Source organism: Ursus arctos, unplaced genomic scaffold, assembly GCF_023065955.2.
Source record: "Ursus arctos isolate Adak ecotype North America unplaced genomic scaffold, UrsArc2.0 scaffold_21, whole genome shotgun sequence".
Classification (NCBI taxonomy): Eukaryota; Metazoa; Chordata; class Mammalia; order Carnivora; family Ursidae; genus Ursus; species Ursus arctos.
Genome location: NW_026622886.1, coordinates 49,114,400 through 49,134,353, shown reverse-complemented (window position 1 = coordinate 49,134,353; position 19,954 = coordinate 49,114,400). Strand labels below are relative to the sequence as shown.

The 19,954-nt window shown below is 40.9% G+C and overlaps 1 protein-coding gene across 15 annotated transcripts in view; it reads right to left on the bottom strand.

Moving 5' to 3' along the window:
* R3HDM2 (R3H domain containing 2) overlaps positions 1 to 18,609 on the bottom strand; it is a 155,572-nt gene extending 136,963 nt beyond the window's left edge. For 13 of the 15 annotated variants that reach the window (XM_057316205.1, XM_057316210.1, XM_026500197.4 and 10 more), the window contains exon 1: positions 18,504 to 18,609. The gene's annotated coding sequence lies outside the window, so the exon portion shown is untranslated. The remainder of the gene's footprint in view (positions 1 to 18,503) is intronic. The other 2 variants (XM_057316206.1, XM_048218238.2) reach the window with 1 other exon arrangement.
* Positions 18,610 to 19,954: the final 1,345 nt, after the last annotated feature.

Sequence of the window (19,954 nt, the reverse complement as noted above, 5' to 3'; positions counted from 1 at the left end):
GGTGATCTCATATCCTATCCTGGGTTAAACCCCCTTCAGATGCAAATCCTAAACACCCCTGACTCTCTCTAGAGCTCCAGATTCATTCACACAATTAGCTGATACACATTTCCAAAAGTGAACTCTCTACCAACACTCTTCTAACCCCAAACCTGCCCCTCTTTTAGTTACATAATTGACATATAACATTAGTTATTTGTTACTGGTGCAAAACATGACTGAATATATGTATATGTTGCAAAATGATCACAAATAAGTCTTATCAAATACATCACCAGACACATTTACAATTTTTTTCTTGTGATAAGAACTGTTAAGATCTACTGTTAACAACCTTCAAATATATAATACAGTATTAACTACAGCCACCATGCTGTACATGAAATCCCCAAGCCTTTTTTTGTAACTGGAAGTTTGTACCTTTTCTCCACTTTCACCCATTTTGCCCACTCCCACAACCACCAATCTGTTCTCTGTAGCTATGAGGTTTTTGTTGTTTTCTGGTTTTTTTAGATTTCACATAATTATTGAGATCACAGAGTATTTTGTCTTTCTTTGACTTATTTCACTTAGCATAATGCTTTCAAGGTCCATCCACACTGTCATAAGTAGCAGGATTTCCCTTTTTTTTTAAAAAAAAGAAATAAGTTATTTATTTGAGAGAGGCAGAAAGGGAGCAGAGTGTGTGAGAGAGAACATGGGGGGGAGGGGCAGAGGGAGAGGGAGAAGCAGGCTCCCTGCTGAGCAGAGGGCCTGAGGTAAGACTCCGTCCCAGGCTCCGGGGATCATAACCTGAGCCAAAGGCAGACGGTTAACCAACTGAGCCAACCAGGTGCCCAGGATTTCCTTTTTATGGCTACATAATACTCCACTGTATATACACACAACATTTTCTTTACCGTTCATTTGTTGCCAGACACTTAGGTTGTTTCCATGTCATGGCTGTTGTTAACAATGATACAATGAACATGGGGATGCAGATACTCGTAAAGACAGTGACTTCAGGGGGACCTGGGTGGCTCAATCAGTTAAGCATCCAACTCTTGATTTCAGCTCAGGTCATGGTCTCGGGGTCATGCAATTGAGCCCCATACTGGGCTCTGCACAGGGCGTGGAGTCAGCTTGGGATTCTCTCTCTCCCTCTCCCTCTGCCCCTCCCCCTGCCACTCACGCGCACTCTTAAAAAAAAAAAAGGCATCCTCTTTTCTCCACATCCTCGCCAACACCTGTTAGCTCATCTTTTTCATGATAGCCATTCAAACTATAGCATGACTGTGATTTTGATTTGCATTCCCCTGATGATTAATGATGTTGAGCACCTTGTCACGTACCTATTGGCCATCTGAATGTCTGCTTTTAAAAAAAAGTCTATTCAGTTTCTCTGCCCACTTTCAAATCAGATTGTATTTTTTCTATTGAGATGTATGAATTCATATATTTGAGGATACTAACCCCTTATTGGATATATGACTTGCAAAATTTTTCTCCCATTCAGGTTATTTGTTCATTTTGTTGACAGTTTCCATTGCTGTGCAAAAGCTTTTTATTTTTTAAATTATTTTTAAAATAATTTCTATGTCCAACATGGTGCTCAGACTCATGACCTGGACATTAAGAGTCACATGCTCTACTAACTGAGCCAGCCAGGCACCCATCCCATACAAAAGCTTTTTAATTTGAGGTCGTTCCACTTGTATATTTTTGCTTCTGTTACCTTCGTTTTTGGTGTCAAATTCAAAAGAATCATCACAAATACAGATGTCAAGGAGCTTAGTGCCAATGTTTTCCTCTAAGAGTTTTATGGTTTCAGGTCCGTTTCCAAGTCTTTCATTCATTTTTAAAATTTTACGTATGATATAAGATGTCCGGTCTACCCAACCCCATTTATTGAAGAGACTATCTTTCCGCACTGTATATTCTTAGCTGCTTTATCATAAATTAACCATATGCCTGGGTTAGTTTCTGGGCTCTCTATTCTGTTCCATCAATCTATGTGTCTGGTTTCATGCCAGTACCACACTGTTTTGATTACTACAGCTTTGTAACATAGTTTGAAGTCAAGAAGTGTGATACCTTGAGTTTTGTTCCTATCTCAAGACTTCTTTGGCTATTCAGGGTCTTTTGTGGTTCTGTACAAATTTTAGGGTTGTTTGTTCTATCTCTGTGAAAAATGCCACTGGAATCTGGATCGGGATTACTCTGAATCTATAGATTGCTTTGGGTAATGTGGATATTTTAACAATATTAATTCTTCCAATCCATGAGCACAGACTATCTTTCCATTTATTTGTATCTTCAATTTATTTCATCAATGTCTAGAGTTTTCAGTGTAGAGGTCCTTCACCTCCTTGGTTTCCTCCTATTTTTTGGAATAGTTTGAGAAAGATTGGTATTAATTCTCCTTTAATTGTTTCACAGAATTCACCAGTGAAGCCATCTGGTCCTGGACTTTTGTTTCTTGGGAGGTTTTTGATTACTGACTCCATCTCCTTACCAGTAATGGGTCCGTTCAGATTTTCTATTTCATGATTCAGTCGTGTTAGGTTGTATGTTTCTAGGAATGTATCCATTTCTTCTAGGTTGTCCAATTTGTTGGAATATAATTGTTCATAGTATTTCTTAGGATCCTTTGTGTGTGTGCGTATGTGGTATCAGTTTAACGTCTTCTCTTTCATTTCTGATTTTGAGTCTTCTCTCTTTTCTTCTTGGCAAGCCTAACTAAAGGTTTGTCTATTTCATCTTTACAAACAATCAGCTCTTTGTTTCATTGATCTTTTCTAGCATCTTTTTAGTCTCTATTTCATTTATGTCTGCTCTTCTGCTCTGCTCTTTGTTATTTCCTTCCTTCCACTAACTTTGGGCTTAATTCAATTCTTCTTTTTCTAGTTTCTTTTTCTTTTCCCCCTTTTGGTGGGCAGTAAAGCAAAGTTTATTGAGCAACAGTAAAGTGACAGTACAAAGCTCCCAAAGAGGGAGGGGACCCGAGAGGGTTACCCTTTTTCTAGTTTCTTGAGGTATAAAGTTAGGTTATTTGACATCTCTCTTGTTTCTTAATGTAGGCATTCATCACTATCAACTTCCCTTTTAGAACTGCTTTTGCTGCATCCCATTGGTATAGTATTTTGTATACTATATTTGCATTTTCATTTGTCTCTGGGTATTTTTTTTATTTCTCTTGATTTCTTCTCTGACCCAATGGTTGTTCAATAAATAGCATGTTGTTTAATCTCTACGTATCTGTGAATTTTCCAGTTTTCTTTTTTTTAATGAATTTTTTAAAAGACTTTATTTATTTAATTTAGGGGGGGGGAAACGTACACAAGCGCACAAGCAGGGGGAGCAGCAGAGGGAGAGGGAGAAGGAGGCTCTCCGCTGAGCAGGGAGCCCAATGCAGGGCTCAATCCCAGGACCCTGGGATCATGACCTGAGTTGAAGGCAGACATTTCACCAACTGAGCCATCCAGGTGCCCCTCCCAGTTTTCTTCTTGTAATTGATTTCTAGTTTCATACCATTGTAGTTGGGAAAGATTCTTGATATGATTTCTATCTTCCTAAATTTATTAAGACTTGTTTTGTGGCTTAACATATTATCTATCCTGAAGAATATTCTGTGAGCACTTGAGAAGAATGTTTTTTCTCTTGATTTTGGATGCAATGTTCTGTCTGCATCTGTTAAGTCCATCTGGTCTAACATGTCACTTAAGGGAATGTTCCCTTATTGATTTTCTGTTTGGATGTTCTAGCCCCTGATGAAAGTGGGGTATTAAAGTTCCCTATTATTGTACTGCTATTTCTCCCCTTCTCTGTTAATATTTGCTTTATATATTTAGGTGCTCTCAAAACTTACCCCTTTCTTATTTCAGTTAACAATACCACCCATTGGGGCGCCTGGGTGGCACAGCGGTTAAGCGTCTGCCCTCGGCTCAGGGCGTGATCCTGGTGTTACGGGATCGAGCCCCACATCAGGCTCCTCCGCTATGAGCCTGCTTCTTTCTCTCCCACTCCCCCTGCTTGTGTTCCCTCTCTCGCTGGCTGTCTCTATCTCTGTCAAATAAATAAATAAAATCTTAAAAAAAAAAAAAACAATACCACCCATTCACCCAAGACAGAAAACTGAGAGTCATTTATTCACAATTTCTTCCCCCTCCTCCCGCATTTAACCAATTTCCAAATTGTAGCACCATCTCCTTGATCCATCTTATCTTCTCAGCTCCTGTCCCCTCTTCTCTGCTTCTATCACTTCTGGGCAAAGAATTTAGTTAACGGGGCAAGACCTCCAGAGCTCTTTTTTTTTGCCTCTCACAAAACAGCCAGCTACGTTCCTAGTGGTAACTGCTCTATTGGCTTCTATCCCTGAATAACTAAAAGCCTCTGACCTACCCTTGATGGATGTGTAGCACAAATGAGAAATAAACTGTTGTTTCAAGCTACTGAGAGTGGGGGTTTGTTTCTTACCCAGAACACCTTCATCTATCTGGATTTCAACTTCTTCTGCATGGACTTCTACAACAGACTCCTAACCAGTATCTCCCCCTCTACTCTATATCCCCAATAAATATTTCTCCAAATTGTTACCAGAGTATTTTTGTAAAACAAACATTTCTATGACTTAAATCTTCCAGGACACCTGGGTGGCTCAGTCGGTTGAGCATCTGACTCTTGGCTTCAGCTCAGGTCATTATCTCACGGGTTCTGGGACTGGCCCCATATCAGGCTCTGCACTCAGCAGGGAGTCTGCTTGAAGATTCTCTCCCTTTGCCCCTCCCCGCTCGCATGCTCTCCTTCTCTCTCTCTCTCAAATGAATAAATAAATCCTTTAAAAAAATCTTCAGAGGTTTCTCTTTGCCTCAAAATATTCCAAATTCCTTAATATAGCTCTTAAAGTCTACCATAAAATCTGGCTCTCTATATATCCTCTCCAGCTATTCAAAATAGTGCTCTATCTCCATACATACCATATTATTTAATACTCCTGGATCTTTGCTCAGGCTAGTCTGTCTACCTGAAATGCCTTCCCACTCTCACACCACCTCCCCCACTTTTGCTTGCCTAGCCATATAAGACCCCTAGTCAGCTATCCCTCCCATTCTCTCAACAGCTATTCAAATTTGGCTCTCTTCTCAAGGCCCCTATTTTAACAACCCTCCAACACATCAGGCCGCTCACCCAGAAGGATAAGTCTCCTACATCACAAGTAATAGTAAGGCTCTACGGCCTTCAAGTTCCTTTGTTCAGATACCAAACATTTGTCCCCACCCCTTTCTTGATCTTTTCCTTCTATCTTAATAAAGAAGGTAACAATTCTACCTCTGTTTTGGATTTCATCTTCTCTACATGCTCCAGGACTTCACTCCATTATCACCACTCTCTACTGTCTTGCTCATTCCCCAAACACATAAATATGATCAAGTCTCTCATCTTAAAAAAAACTCTTCCTTGAACCCCACAATCCCTTAGTACTATCCTCTGTCTCCACCTCTTTGTAATGATCTTGAAAAACAAGGCTTATTTGCCTTTATTTTCCCCACTTCTATTTATTCCTCAATCCAATGCCTTTTGGTCTCTGCTCTCATCACTCCAGTGACCTTACTTTCACTGATGTCACCAATGACCTGAGTGCCAGATCCAGTAGGTTTTCTGTCCTTAGCATACTTGATCTTTCACCCCACTTGACATGATTGCCTTCCTCCACCTTCAAACTTTCTTCTCTATCACACATATTTTATTGATTTCCCATTTACCTTCCTCACCTCGTCAATTATCTTCCAAGACTCCACTGCCACTAGTCATGCCTTTAACTGTCAGTGTTCTTCAAGGCTCTCTCCTCAGCCTTCAACTTTTCAGTTTCAAAATGATCCTTAGATGACCCAACCCATCACTTCCACTACAGCGTATATACTGTTGACTCAGGAATGTCTCTCCAGCCTCAAATTCTCTATCTAACTCCAACCTTGTACACCCAACTTCATTTCCTATGTGGTTCTATAGGTACCTCAAATTCAACCACTCTGAAACCAAACACCTCACCTTTATTTCCAAACACACAACTTTCTGTATTCCCTAACTAATAAGTGATGTCACCATCCATCCTGGTATGGAACCCAGAAAACTAGGAGTCGTCCAAGAGCTCATCCCTCTCAGCACTATTCATTCTCTCTCCCCTTCTCTCTCACACGTGTGTGCGCATACATATACGTGTATACACACACACACACACACACACACCCCTCCAAGTCTAACTGGTTCTACTTGCTAAATACCTCTTGAATCTGCTCATCCCTGTGCACTTGGAGGACCATTTCAGAGCCTATATCTTATCTGGATTATTTTGACCGCCCTTAAACTGGACTCCCCGATTCCAGTCTATTTTCCAATCCAGTTCCCAATCTGTCACAAGTGATCTTTTTAAAAAATAAGTTCTTCAAGGAGCGCCTGGGTGGCTCAGTCGGTTAAGCGTCTGCCTTCAGCTCAGGTCATGATTCCAGGGTCCTGGGATCAAGCACATTATTGGGCTCCCAGGGAGCCTACTTCTCCCTCAGCAACCCCCACCCCCCCGCTCATTTCTCTCTTCATCTCTCTTTTCAAATAAATAAAATCTTTTAAAAATAATAATAAATAAATAAATAAATAAATAAATAAAGTGGATTTTTTATGGGGGGGCTGGGTCCCTAACCCCTATGTTGTTCAGGGTTAACTGTATTTTTTTGTAATCTATAATAAAACATGAGCTCCTTAAGGATAAGGACAATGTCACATTTTTTTAGTTTCTTTGGCATGTAACACAATATCTAACAAATAGGCACTTAATAAACATCTGAGTGAATGAATGAGTTGGTCTTTTCATAAATTTTCTTGATGTTAGGTATTTGGAAGCAGTTCTATAAACCTCACTTGAAGATCCCTCTTTCTATCATAAAAATACAGAAGGACCAGAAGCTATGAGAAGATCTTCTAACAGAGACCCATTCTGGAAGAAAATATATAGGTGACACTTATTTTAAACACAAACTAATAATAAACAGATAGTTCCTCTGATTTCTAAGCTAATACTATATGACAGGCTTGCAGTACACCAAAGCGGCCTAAATAAAAGGATTAAATCTGTGTTAGGTGAAAAAAGCTGGGCTGGTAAAACAAAACAATGGCAAGTGAGCTCCTATAATTATTTTTCTTTTTTCTTCTTTTTTTTTCCTTCTCCCCCTTCCCTGCAATTCTTTTTTTTTTTTTTTTTTAAATATTTGTGTATTTGAGAGAGAGGGAGAGCACAGAGGGAGAGGGAAAAGCAGACTCTCCACTGAGTAGAGAGCCCGGTGTGGGACTCGATCCTAGGACCTGAGATCATGACCTCCCCTGAAGGCAGATGCAAAACCGACTGAGCCATCCAGGTGTCCCCTCCCTGTAATTCTTCACTGAAAATCTATCATCTTTTCAGGGGGCCTCATTTGGCAGAACGCCCTTACTGTGGGCATTGAGCAAAACACAAATCAACAATAAAGGACACGATGAAACAGAAAACAGAATCTTGTGGCCTAGAACACATTACGGATCTGAACAGATCCTACGTCTGGATCCAGTAAGTCCCCTAAATTGAAAAGGCAACTGCCATTTCCCAACCAAGAGACAGAAAAGCAGTTATGAAAGCAATGTTAATTCTAAAGAGAAAAAAAGGAAAAAAATGAAGAAAACAGAGCATCCAGAAGTAAAGCAGCATTTTCTCACAGCCAACATTAACTTCAATGCTGCTGTGTTATTTAACAGCACTGGAGAACATTATTTAGAGACTAGTAATTTGATCACATTTAATACAGACTGTCCTTCTATGAGATAGGCTATGTTTGCTGACTGGCCACCAAGCTGGTATAAATAAAACTCAGCTACATGGGAAGTGTGCTCATTAATATCTTCAGATACCTCTTTGTCCCTCTTCTGTATTATTAAAATTTTTTTTCTATTCATTTGAGAGAGAGAGAGAGAGAAAGAGAGGGAGAATGTGAGAGCATGAGCAGGGAAGAGGGTCAGAGAGAGAGGGAGGAGCAGACTCCTCACTGAGCAGGGAAGCCTGATGTGGGGCTTATCCCAGATCCTGGGATCATGACCTGAGCCAAAAGCAGCCACTTAACTGACTGAGCCATCCAGGCACCCCCCTTTTCTGTATTATTAGCTAAATATAGGTAGAGTAAACTATCGAAGCTAGCTTAAGAATCCATTAAAATGGAGCTTCAGTCTCAAGTGTCCACATTTTATTTTTTTAAGATTTTATTTATTTATTTGAGAGAGTAAGACAGACAGAGATAGTGAGATACAGCATGAGCAGGGAAGAAAGGGAGAAGCAGACTCCCACAGATTAGGGAGCCCGACGTAGGACTTGATCCCAGGACCCTGAGATCATTACCTGAGCCGAAGGCAGATGCTTAACCGAAATGTCCACATTTTAAATCAATAGATGTATTAAAAATTATTATTGTACCTAACCTTAAGAGTTACCTCCAAAAGTAAGTTTTCCTCTAACCTAAAAGGAAGCAGACCATCAACTCCATTCTACATATGAAGACATTAGATTCAGTGTAATTATTGAGATTAAACTCAGAAAAGCATCAGAGAACTTCAAACAGGGTTAAAAATTCAGAGTTTTAAATTAAAAATAGAGCTACCCTATGACCCAGCAATTACACTACTGGGTATTTATCCCAAAAATACAGACGTAGTGAAAAGAAGGGCCATATGCACCCCAATGTTCATAGCAGCATGTCCACAATAGCCAAACTGTGGAAGAAGCCAAGATGCCCTTCAACAGATGAATGGATAAAGATGTGGTCCATATATACAATGGAATATTACTCAGCCATTAGAAAGAATGATTACCCAACATTTGCATCAACATGAATGGGACTGGAGGAGATTGTGCTAAGTGAAATAAGTCAAGCAGAGAAAGAATTATCAGATGGTTTCACTCATTTGTGGAACATAAGGAATAGCAGGAAGATTGGTAGGAGAAGGAAGGGAAAAATGAAGGGGGGGTAAACAGAGGAGGAAATGAACCACGAGAGACTGTGGACTCCGGGAAGCAAACTGAGGGTTTTAGAGGAGAAGGGGGTGGAGCGATGGGCTAGCCCGGTGAGGGGTATTAAGGAGGGGACATATTGCATGGAGCACTGGGTGTTATACACAAACAATGAATCATGGAACGCTACATCAAAAACTAATGATGTACCGTATGATGACTAACACATCATAATAAAAAAATTTCTTTTTAATTCAGAGTTTTAAACAGTGGCTTTGATTTTACTTCTCATAAAGTCTATACACAAACCAAACAGATTTGTGTTCTTTCAATAGTCCTATCTTGCTGGTCAAATATATGCAATTTTTCAGCCATCACATTCATTCAAAAAGAAAGAAAAAATATTTCTCCATTACCATAAAGGGAAAATACTCTAAGTATAAAACCCTATTTTGACTTCATAATCAAAAATACTGACAGGATGGAGAGTAAAACACAAAGAATAAATTTTAAACCAAGTAACTCTGAAGGGAAAATGAAAAGACTGGAAAGGGGGATAAGTAACATAAGGTTGAAGATACTATGATAATAAGAAAGGTAAAACTTTGCTGGTACAAGCAAGAAGGGTAAAAACTTATTTCAGGGTTTCAGTTATTGGCCTTACTATAGCTCTGGTCCAAATCAAGACTCAAACAATGATCTCTCTTGGGTAGCTAGGAGAGGCTAAACAACTGGCAAAATCACAATCTAGAACATATACCTCTAGAACATATGCCTCAAATCATCTAGTTTCTTTCTTTCCTTCTCTTCCTTACAGTTAGTAGAGGTATAAGACAAAAATCACATGTTCTAGAGAGCTCTTTTGGCACAGGAGAGATCACGATCCTAGCAAATTTAACTTCAGTGTGAGCAGAAACTCAGAATGGAATATAAAGAGAGAAATATGGTAAGGTAAAGACAAAGGGGAACCCAGCTTTGTGGAAACTGGTTCAAAACAGACAAAATAAGAGGTTTAGGATGCCTTGAAAGAGTTCCAGAACATGATACCCACACCAATGAAGGTTTTTGTTTTTGTTGCTTTGGGGAAGAGAGGTGTTCAGGGGAAACAATGGTTTATCCGAGGCAGCAAGGTAAGAGAACAGGGAGGGTGAAAGGACATGTAATTCATCTGTCGCTGATGCCTAAGCCTGAGAGCAAAGCAAAGACAGCAAAATATAAGGCAGATGAGGTTAAAACACCCAGGTTAAAACAAATCAAAACAAAACAAAACAAAGAACAACCTTTGTACTGGGAGCAAAAAGAAGACATTAAAAGGTTATAAGCAGCAGAAAATAATAGATTTTAGTCTTCTTTTGGCTTAAGGGTACAGAACTAAATGAAAGATTAGAAGGAGAAAGACTAGGGCAGGAAGGCCAATTAAAGCCCATCACAGTTATCCAGATGAGAGAGGATGGTCTCCTGAACTAAGAAAGTGGCAATGCTGATGGAGAGAAATGGAAAGACTCAAGATAGACTGAGGACATAAGGGTCTACATAACTTATAATTACCGGATGTTAAAGAGTAAGAACTCGAGTCTAACACGGAGGTTTCTTGGCTTATGTACCTAGGTGGTATCATTAACAGGAAAAAAGAACTCAGAAGAAAAAAATCTCCATGGAAAAATTATTTTTGCTTTAGTCATGCTGAATCTGGGATGCTAGGTTGCAATCAAATGGAGATACTGAAGAAACCGCTGAAGAAACAAGCCTAGAGCTCAGGCGAGAGATCAGAACTGGCTACACAGACTCCTAAGTTGTCAGCATATAGTAATAGATGCTAAGTGAAGCCATCAGGATGTATGAGACTGACTGACTGTGGAGAGCAAGGTTTTTCTAAATGTCATCCAAGACTAGAGACATCAGGAACACCTGGAATGTTTGTTAAAGTACAAACTCCTAGGCTCTATCCCAAACCTACTAAATCAAAATCTCTGATGATAACACCAAGCATCCACATTTCATTCATTCATTCATTCATTCATTCAACAAATGCGTACTGAGTGACTATTCTAGGCCTTAGGAATACAGCAGTTCATAAAATAAATAAGGTCCCTGTTCTCATAGGGCTTAAGTTCTAGGTGTGAACCAGAGTACAGACCAGAAAACAAACAAGATAACTTAAGATAGTGGTAACTGCTGTGGAGATAATGAAACAGAAGAATGTGATAAAGCACAAAGGGGAGATTAATTATTTTGTATAGGTTGTCAGGGAAGGTCTACCGAGGAAGCATCTGAGCTGAGACTGGAAAAATAAGAAGAGATAAGGCAAAGTGAAGATCTGGAAGAATAACATTTCAGGCACCAGGAATGTAAGTACAAAGGCCCTGGGGCAGAAAAAAAGCCACTTCGGATACAGCATAGTAAGAACAGGTAAGTGTAATACAAGTTAGGTCAGAGAGGCTAGCAAGGGCCAAGGGCCAGATCATGAAGGCTTTTGTAAGCCACGTTCCTAACAAATTCTCGAAGACATCCTTATGCCATTAAAGTTTAAGAATGAGAGACAGGCAGAATTCAACAGAAACCTTAAGGAAAACACATACTAAGTGATGAGAAGGAGAAAAAGAGCCAGAAATGCAAGTGCAAAAGAAATTAGTGTCACTGCAACATTTCAAGAGGGGGGTCAACAGTGACAAATGCTGCAGAAAAACTGAATAAAATAAGTATAAAAAGGATGAACAAGGTCTACCATGTTCTTCCCACTGATTTTGATGGCTTCTGGGAGCTGCCTCCCCCAATAGCATTAGAAACAGTAAGTGCCCACTTCTTGTGTGGGTATGCAGTCACCTGAAACCTACCCATTGCACATTATTTCCTGGAAGTTATCAGCTGGTTACTGTCCTAGATTTTCTTCTTCCCTTTTCCCACAGAATCACAAAGGAAGAGTAAGTAAAAAGAACAGTTTTGAGTATAGGGAGAAAATGTATTTCAAATGTATTTGTTATTAAATTTCAGTTGTCACTGCCTTGATGACTTTCCTCCTAATTCTCTGTTATGAAGCTTATAGAAACTTTCACAAATCTAATCCACCTAGTTCTCCAAGGGACAAAGAATTACCTGATGCCCATAATGCTGCTCACATGCCAAAACCATGCATAAATTCTTACAGCTGACATATGCAACAAAAACACTGCCTCCACAAAAAATATGAACTACATAGCTGGAAAATTTGGTCTTTTAATATAAATGTTGACACCACTTTGAGTTTTTAGGAAAGAGAAAGTGCTTTGCAGATATGAATGTGGTTTGGATCATTAATAATGATAAACACTGCAACACAAATATTATCAACATGAAATACACCAAAAGCATCCACACAAGGAAGATAACAAAGTGGCAAAGGAAACTAGTTAATGAACTTAAAACAGTCTATCTTTATTCTGTATGTCAGACAAGAACTGTATAGAAGACTAGTAATGGTTGGGGCACCTGGGTGGTTCAGTCGCCAGAGCATCTGCCTTCGGTTCAGGTCATGATCCCAGGATTCTGGGATCCAGCCCCCCCCCACCCCAGACTGGGCTCCCTGCTCAGTGGGGAGCCTGCTTCTCCCTCTTCCTCTGCCCCTATCCTCCCCCCTGCTCTTGTGCTCACTCTCTTTCTCTCTAATAAATAAAATCTTAAAAAAAAATTTTTTTAAGTAGACTAATAACAGGAACATAATTGTCTCCAAAAAAATCTAGACAAAAGTTGACCAAAATTTGACCAGCTTTTTTTCCTCCCACTACAGACTCACAATTAACAAATACCAACTAGAAATAAACTAAGTTCTTTTAAAACCTGCTAATGCTTCATTTATTCTTATATTCTAGCTCTGCAGGATAAGGACTTAAGCTGAGCTCTTTCAGAACCTCTGAGTAATTGTATGGGTGCCAAACTATAGTTTTTACTTGCTTGCAAAAGATTCTGAGACAGTCAACAGAAAAAAAGAAAAAAAAAGCTGTAAAACACACTATTAACACCTATAGAAAAATGGAAGAATCAGAGATACGGAAGAATCAGAACACTGGTCTCAGGGAAGAGAACTTACAGGAACACTTAACGAGTTTCATTTTTTCCCCAAGAAAATACCCCAAAATGACTGCAAATTGTTTCCCAGGAAAAATCAAAGTCTTTGACAATTTAGAAAAGTCAGAGTGTGACAAGTAAGCAAGCAATTAAAGGGAATGAAAGATTTTTGATGCTTCTGTGGTTAACAAACTGAGGAAAAGAATAAAATGAGTCCTTTAAAAACACCAGAAGTGTTTTTGACTATTGGGAGACATGACTACCTGAGGCTTTTGCACCTTTTCTCTCATCTCTAGCTGGGGTTCCCAGTTTGATAAGTTCTTTTTTTTAAAGCATAGGAAAGAACTCTGGGAAACTTACTGTCAAAACTAGAAAGCTGAAACAAATTCCAGTATAGGCTCAAATAACTGAACAACTCACAAGAGACCCTGCAGAAAAGCAAAAAGAACACCTGGATTTAGGAAGCATCCCAGAATCTTTCCTATCACACTTCCCAAGTGAAAAAGATGAAATCACCATAGACTATTGTAATTAAGAGCTTTTAACATCAATTTTTTTAAAAAGATTTTATTTATTTGAGAGAGAGAGCACGTACACACGCGCAATGCACATGATCATGAGGGGGGGCACGGCAGACTCCCCACTGAGAAGGGACCCCCGACATGGGGCTTGATCCCAGGTCCCTGGGATCATGACCTGAGCCAAAGGCAGACGCTTAACCGACTGAACCACCCAGGCACCCCAACAACATCAATTTTCTTTTAAGCGTTGGAGAAAACAGATATATGCTAAGGAAATATAAGGGAACTCAAAAAGGAGTTAAAGCAGATCAAGGTTAAGAAATTTTTCCTATCTCTGTTTTCAGAAATAAACTCAGGAAGGAATGGACAGAGTAACTTCACTGGAAAGACGGGACATGTGCTACACTGCTTAACTAGCAACCATGGGGGCACCTGGGTGTCTCAGTCGGTTAAGTGTCTGCCTTCAGCTCAGGTCACCATCCTGGAGTCTTGAGATCAAGCCCTACATCGGGCTCCCTGCTCAGGGAGGAGTCTGCTTCTCCCTCTGCCCCTCACCCCACTCATGCTCTCTTTCTTGCTCTCGCTCTCTCTCAAATAAATAAAATCTTTAAAACTAAATAAGTAAATAAATAAACTAGCAACCATGGTAAAAACAAAAGTTAACCAACCACTAAGTGAAATGTTTTCTACACAGAGAGTAAGGATACAGCTGGAGGAAAATACTGAGGCCACCGTGTATGAAGAAGCTCTCTAAAATTAGACCCACCAACTGTATTCATGCACACACGTTCAAGCCATGAGTCCAGTTATTTTTCCTACTTGTAAATTGGCAGCACATTCCACACAAGGACACTCAGAGTCCCTTATCCAGTCTTACAAGGAGGCATAGAAAAACCTTAAAAAAAAAAAAACAAAAACACAGCATACACACAGTTTCACAAAATTCTCTCCTCTGCACTTCCTGGGATCATGCAAACAAAATGCAACACTTTTTATCCTTTCCTCAAAATATGCTTTTTCCTGAAAACTTTCCTTGAGTTCATAAAGAGATCTGGCCCAGGAAAAAGCACTGCATCGTTCAGAAATCATTACCTACACTGAAACACTGTCAGTACTCAGTATTAACCTACACTGAAACACTGTCAGTACTCAGTATTATCCATCAGAGGTGAGAACGTGGTATAGAGATGTTTAAATATCTCTGGAGCATGAGAAGAGACTTCCTAGAAACTTTGTGAAAGGATTTAAAAGGGGAAAACAAAAGTTTAATAGAAGTATTTATCAATCTGCTTATATTATGTCAGAAATTATTCACAAAATAAGAACTACTAATATATGTCTGATGCTGTCACTTCTTTACACTAATATCAAAACCACATCCAGTCTAATAGATACAAGGTCCCCAATTCTTCCACCCTCCCACAAACTATTCTCTCATAGGCCTGGCAGCTTTCAATGTCCTAGCAAAGGTTTAAGCAAAAACTTTAGGCTTTGCCACCAGCATTCCCACAAAGTGTTAAAATCCCTATCTCACCCCCTTTGCCTTCCTAAGCTGGAGAACAGTGGCCAGGACTGCCACAAAGAGAAACCTCATCTAGGCCACTCTAGCCAGAAGGTCAACAAAGGTAACCAAGAAACAAGACAGGAAAAAATAAATGAGGGATAATCCACAGAATTCAGGAGGCCTGCTCCTTTTCTCCTCAGACCTAATATAGAATTTAGTTGCTAAAAAATGCCCCTCCAAAATGGATTTGTGAAAAAAGGATCAGATGTTCCCCAGAACGAACCACTCCATCATTGTTAGAGAAAGCTATTCTCATAGATTTTTAGCTCAACTGGCTCCCCATGAATGGGGGGAAAATATAACCCATACAGCCCACACTGTAAATATCAACATCTTCAGTCTACTGAAAAATTCAGAAGGGAACCAGCCTGTTCAGTGCCTTGGGGCCAAAAACGTAAGGATGGTAATGGCTATCTCATCAAGGAAATGAACAAACATCAAAGAGCCTGAAGCAGGAGGTAAAAATTCTAGTCACATGACATTTTAAAACAATCTTCCTCTAGGACCACCAACACCAAAGATCCCCTATGCTTCATCCTCTCTGCTTTCGAAATGCTTTCATTCAATGACCTGAAAGCACAAGAGAAATGTGGCAAGAAATGACAGAAAAAGAATCTCAAATTCTTCCAATGAGTACCTCACAAAATCCTAGTGAAAATTCATTCCACACTTCCAAGGACAACCAATCATGATCAACAAGGAGAAAACTGTTAAGCACCCAAGGCATGGTTCTATGCTAAGTGTTGAGGATACAGCAACTAACAAAACAAGACTATTTACGCTCATTAAGCTTACTTTCTAATGGAGGACACCAAACATTAAGTATGTTATAGGTTGCTAAGGGTAAGGAGAAAAATAAAGCAGAAAAGTAGGATAGAGAATTACGTAAGGGGGGGGTTGCAATTTAAATAACCAAGGAAATTTCACTGCTTGAGTGACATTAAATAAAGAACTGAAGGAGGTGAGGGGTCAAAGTTATGCGGCTTCATAATGAAAAAGTGATCCAGGAAGATCCGGGGAATAAGCGCACAGCCCCCGAGGCAGAAGCGAGCCTGGTGCGCTCAAGGAAGGTTCAGGAGATCACAGGAGTTATGTTGGAGAGGAAAGGGTGTTACAGACCCAGGGCTTTAATGGCAATTGTAAAGTCTTTGGTTTTTATTCTGAAAAAGCAAGGAAGCTATTTCCCCATCAGACTCTTTTCCATTAAAAAAATATCGGGCATCCTATTTTTACATACGCAAATTTTTTAAATTTTGTTTTAAACTGTGGATATTGGGGCACCTGGGCGGCTCAGCTGGTTAAGTGTCTGCCTTCGGCTCGGGTCATGATCTCAGTGTCCTGGGATCAAGCCCCGCATCAAGCTCCCTGCTCAGCGGGGAGTCACTTCTCTCTCTCTCTCTCTCTCTCTCTCTCTCTTCGCTCTGCTCCTCCCCCTGGCTCGTGCTCTCTCATAAAAAAAAATCTTTAAAATAAATAAATAAATTGTGGAGATCTATAATATAGATCTTATAGTGGACACAAAGACAGCTGGAACTGCAACTCCGAAATTTAACTTTCGCTGAGAGTTCATCAGACGTTTCAGAAAGATTCTCTGTCCTCTCATCCCTATGGAGAACAGCAATGGGGAAAGAAAAACACAACTAAAAAGTGAATAGAATTAACCTAACCGACCGCTTGGCACACCTATTTAAGTCATTTTTGTCTTGAAGACTCCACAAAGGCAAAAAAGGAAATACTGGAGAAAGGAAATGGAAAGAAAAAATGCATGAGAAAGAAAGAGGAGCGACTAACAACTAATTCAAGTGCCAATTTGACTATCCAAAAATACAATAAAATGCTAGGAATGTGTGATATTCCGGAAGTAGAACCTGTCACCTCCTTCTTCCCCAGTCTCCATGTGCCCACCAACATCAGACAGAACTCAGGCTTCTCTATTTAAGTCTATTTGAAAAAAATTTATACAAGAAACATTCATCCAACTGGGATCAGAATTTAAATTTTCCCACACCAACAAAAAACACTGACTTGGAAAGCTATCTGAATCCCCATGTTCACAGCAGCATTACTGACATTGGCAAAGACAGGAAATCAACCTAAATGTCCATGGATGGATGAATGGATAAAGTTGTGATGTGTGTGTATGTATGTATATATATGTGTGTGCATATATATATATATAAATATGTATATAATATATATATACACACACACATATATATATATACACATATATATATAATGGAATATTAGCCATAAGAAAATGAGGAAATTCTACCATTTGTGACAACATGGCTAGGCCTCAAAGGCATGTAAGTCAGAGAAAGACAGTGTCCGATCTCATTTACATATGGAATATAAAAAAACAAACGAAAAAAGAAAACACCAAGCTCACAGAAAAAGAGATCAGACTTGTGGTTACCAGAGGCAGAGGGTAAGGTGAGGGGAAATTGGAGGAAGGTGGTCAAAACACACAAATTTTGTTACAAGATAAGTAAGTACTAGGGATGTAATGTACAACATGATGACTACGGTTGCCACTGCTACGAGATTTATAGGAAAGTTGTTAATAAACCCTAACAGTTCTTATCACAAGGAAAAAAATTTTTTTTTCTTTTCTCTTTCCTTTTTTTTATTGTAATTATACAAGAATGATGGATGTTAGCTGAACCTATTTCAACAATCAATTTACAATATATGTAAATCAAACCATCATGCTGTGTGCCTTAAACATAAACAGTAATGTATGTCAATTATTTCTCAATAAACCTGGAAAACATGTCTCATCATTATCCAAGAACAATTCACTGAGTGAAAAATTTATTCTGTGGAGTTACCAAAATCAGTAAGTTTTAAGAGGCTCACGAGTGAGTTATGAGACTAATGTAGGCCCAACTTTTAAGCTCCAGAAACATCTCCCTGTATGTTCCAACTCGAATCCCTGTCCTCTAATAACTCGGATACCGGCATGATTTGAAACGCTTCAACACCCTTCCCTCCCATTTTTCCAATGCTCGAAGGAAAACGGAAACCCAAGAAACACATGGAGCTAGTCACCCCCAAGCACTACAAGGGCGCAACAGTTTTTAGGTCCCACCGCACAGGCCACAGGTGGCGCCAGCCCCCCGCCCTCTGCCCCGCGCCGCCCCCATCCCCCCGCTTCTCGCCTGCGCTCCCCGCGCACACTCGGGGCGTCTCGGGCCTCAGGGCCGTCCTTCACGGTGGGTTCCGGCCCTGACCCTCCACCCCCATGCCCGGGTAGCTCCAGCGCGGGGAACCCAGGCCGGGGGGCCTCCGCCCGCCAGCCCGCGCGGCCGCCACGCCCCCTCCCCACTGGCCGCCCGCGCCGCCCGCCCCCTCGGCCGGGAGGTGGCCTCACCTCACGCGGGCCGTAGCGGGGAGGGCGCCCGCGTCTCCGCCCGCCGCCCGGGCCCACGGCCGCTCGGCTGCGGCTCGGCCCCGACGGCCGGCGGCGGCGCGCTTCTGGGGGCGGGCTCTTCTCGGCGGGGGTTTCCCCAGGGCCCGGGGCGGGGGAGCAGGGGGGATTGGGGCGGGGGAGGGGAAAGGGGCTTGGGAAGGAAGGGGGAGAGGGGGAGAAAACGGGGGAACCAAACCCGGAAAGGGAGAAAAGGGGGGAGGGGGAAAATCAGAAGGGGAAGAAAGGCCCAGAGTCCGCCCCCCGCTGCGGCCTGCGCGCTACGTCAGCACGTCCGGCGTAATCGTCAGCGCGTCCTGCGCCCCGCGCGTCCCTGCTTCCTCTGTGCCTGTCTCCACTGCTGCAGACGCCCCCTACCTAGTCACCCACTCGCCCCGACTACCCACGCGCTCTCCTCCTCGCACACACGCACACGACGGCACACTCGCTCGCTTGCTCCGTCGCTCCGTCCGCTGTCTCAAGCCAGCAATCCAGAGCCGCTGCGATCCGCAGTCCACCTTAAGTCCATCAAGCCTGTCGGATTCACCCAAGACTTAAACAGTACTAATTGCCGCAGAGTAATTTAAGTTTACACAGCACTTTCAAAATCGCCTTTCACTTAGGACAGTAACTCCCTGCAATAAATATCTGTAGTATACTTGGACAAAGATCATGTGGTAGGTGGATGTCCATTTTTTCCAGATGTAAAAATTTAATTCTATAAAAAGCAGATTTAAGTCCATCTTATTAAAATCACTTACCACCCCCTTCCAAGATATAGTTCTTTTCCTTAAGAGTCATTTGGGTTTGTAACCTCCCCCATTCTGTCCGTTCTAGGCAGAATCAATTTAGTTGATCAAATGTATTTGGATCATTTACTGACCAACCCTCGCAAAGAAACACTGTAGTCTTGCATTGATAGAATTTGGCTATTAAATATTTACTATGTCGCAAGAACTGCAGTAGGCAAAAAAATAAATAATTACATACAATGTAAGTGCTATAAATAGAGGTATGTTCAATGTGCTGTGGAAACAGGGAGCAACTGGTCGTTGGAGGTAAGGGAGATTGAGTAAGGCTACTGTGTGCCTTAAACATATACAGTGATGTATGTCAGTTAATTCTCAAAACGGTGGGGGGGGATTCCCACACCTTTAAACACTTATGTTGTACATCAGGCACTGTGTGCGATGCTAGGAAAGTAAGGTAAGCAACAAAGATGACTGGCTAAGTGACTGCACTGCAAACAGAGATTGGGGCATAACATCTAGGAAAGAAGAGCCCAGAAGGACAAATATTGGTGCAGGTACTCTGGCCCACAAACACACCTGTGTAGCAGAAATAATAAACTATTTTTTTTAATGAACATGGGGGGAAAGAGAGACAAACCAAGAAACAGACTTTTTTTTTTTTAA